This window comes from Magnolia sinica, chromosome 14 (assembly GCF_029962835.1).
Source record: "Magnolia sinica isolate HGM2019 chromosome 14, MsV1, whole genome shotgun sequence".
NCBI lineage: Eukaryota > Viridiplantae > Streptophyta > Magnoliopsida > Magnoliales > Magnoliaceae > Magnolia > Magnolia sinica.
The window spans coordinates 1775659-1778024 of NC_080586.1; the positions used below are offsets into that span (position 1 = coordinate 1775659).

At 42.7% G+C, this 2366-nt stretch overlaps 1 non-coding gene across 1 annotated transcript; it reads left to right on the forward strand.

Annotated features, from left to right (window-relative positions):
- The first annotated feature begins 1960 nt into the window (after positions 1 to 1960).
- LOC131226423 (small nucleolar RNA R71) lies at positions 1961 to 2067 on the forward strand. Its single transcript, XR_009161809.1, has one exon. It is a non-coding gene; the product is annotated as a small nucleolar RNA R71 (small nucleolar RNA).
- Positions 2068 to 2366: the final 299 nt, after the last annotated feature.

Genomic DNA, 2366 nt, shown 5'->3' on the forward strand with positions numbered 1-2366 from the left:
TCCGCTATCGTCCATCCTGGGCTCCTTTATGCTCAATGAGAGTAGATATAAGCATACTCTCCTGTTCTTTCTCCAGGTGGGCCGAGATCACCACCGGGTATGTCTCATCTTGACCCAAATATGCATATTTCAAATCAGGGGAAAAGGTTTTAGGTCAAGCTTCGGCGGCTTGAGGTTAGACGGTAGAGGCACTACATCGGTTTGTGGTAATTCTTCAAATTGTGGCCTCCATCGGTTAACTTCAAGTACGCAGGATCAAGCAAGGCGCACGTCTCCCTAATCATGTCATCATCAAAATCATGGGAGTGGGCCAGGCACGTCTCTAGATGGTCGGAGGATAAGGTCGGGGTATCGTATCTTCCACGAAAGAGTCAATCATGTTAATGTCGTGGAAATCGTCATCATCCTCTGAGTTGCTGCCGTTATTAAAAAAAATGTTTGACTCCAATGTCAAATTTCCAAAAGACATAGTCATGATACCATTCCTACAATTGATAATTGCATTTGATGTGGCAAGGAATGGGCGACCAAGGATGACAGGGATCTGAGTGCTCATGTCTATGATGGGTTCGGTGTCCAGGATGATAAAGTCTACAGGGTAGTAAAATCTATCAACTTGGACTAACACATCCTCAATGATCCCTCTTGGTACACGAACAGAGCGATCAGCAAGTTGTAGTGTGGTTAGGGTGGGTTTTAATTCACCCAAACCTAACTGTTTGTATACCGAGTAGGGAATCAGATTGACGCTCGCTCCTAAGTCAAGAAGTGCGTGATCAATTCGATGGTTCCCGATTACACATGATATGGTTGGGCTACGGTGATCCTTGATTTTCTGCGGCACGTCTTGCTTCCAGATGGCACTCACTTTCTCAGTCAAGAAGATTTTCTTTTGAATAATTTTCCGTCGCTTGGTCGTGCATAAGTCTTTTAGGAATTTGGCATATGAAGGTATCTGTTTAACGACATCAAGTAGAGGAATGTTGACTTTCACTGTTTCAACACCTCTAGGATATCCGAGAGTTAGAGAGAGGTTTTGGTGAAACCAACCGTTGGGGAATGGAGCAACGGCTTCTCTAGAAGTTCCGGTTCGACTTTTTGTGGGGCATCCCTGGATCCATCATTGTTGTCCTCTTTTGGTTCTTGAGGCTTTTCGGGCCTAACCGGAAGAGTTTTATCAATGATCTTCCCACTCCTAAGAGTGGTGATGGATTTAGCATGTCCCATCTGATTTGAAGAGCTGGGATCATTATTCTCGTATTGCGGTTTAGGATTGGGGAGAGGTTGTGCAGGAAGCATCCCCTTTTCTATAACCGTCATACGAGAATCTATCTTTTGTATAAAATCTGTAATTCCACGCATTGCCTGAGCCGGCTCTTGTATGGGATTTTGAACCGGTTCCTCTTGAGGTTTCACTTGATTTGGATTTTGATTGAAGAAACCTGGAGGAGTCGCCGTTTGTCCATTCCTCCAACTAAAGTTTGGATGATTTTTCCAGCCAGGATTGTATGTGTTGGAGTTAGGTCCGAAAAGGTCTTTGATAGTTATTTACGGCATTGGCTTGTTCATTCAACACTCCTCGAAAGGCGGTATTGTAGGACAGTTTTCAGAGTTGTGTGAATGTTGCAATCACAAATGCCGCAAACAATTTCATTGACCTTATCCTTCTTTCCTTCCATGGCCTCAACTTTCCTTATGAGCGTAGTCACTTTACACTTGAGATCATCCTCTTCTTTCAAGAGGTATAATCCACCTTTCTCCTTTAATTGAGTCGGCCTAGACGTGGTGTTCGACTTTGGGTAATAGTCCCAAGATTGTGTTTTTCAGCCAAACTTCGAGGTAGTCCCATACCTCGTCGATATCTTTATTAATGAACTCTCCATTACACATTGTCTCGACCATTTGGCGCATGGAAGATGTCAGTCCATCATAGAAAAAATTTGTAATGCGCCACGTTTCAAATCCGTGTTGTGGGCATGAACTGACCAAATCTTTGAATCTTTCCCAACATTGAAAGAATGTTTCATCTTCCTTTTGGGCAAAGTTCATGATCGCTTTTCTGAGGGTAATCGTTTTATGATGTGGGAAGAATTTTTTTATGAATTCCCTCTGCATGTCGTTCCATGTGCCAATGGATCTAGGACGTAGTGAATGTAACCACGTCTTAGCTTTCTCTTTTAAGGAAAAAGGAAAGAGTTTCAGCCTAATTGTATCCTCAGATACATTAGGAAAACATAATGTAGCTATTATCTCATCGAACTCTTTCAAATGTAAATATGGACTTTCAGATTCAAGTCCATGGAATTTGGGAAGGAGTTGGATAACTCCTGGCTTGATGTCCATCTGTCTTGTGTTTTCAGGAAAAA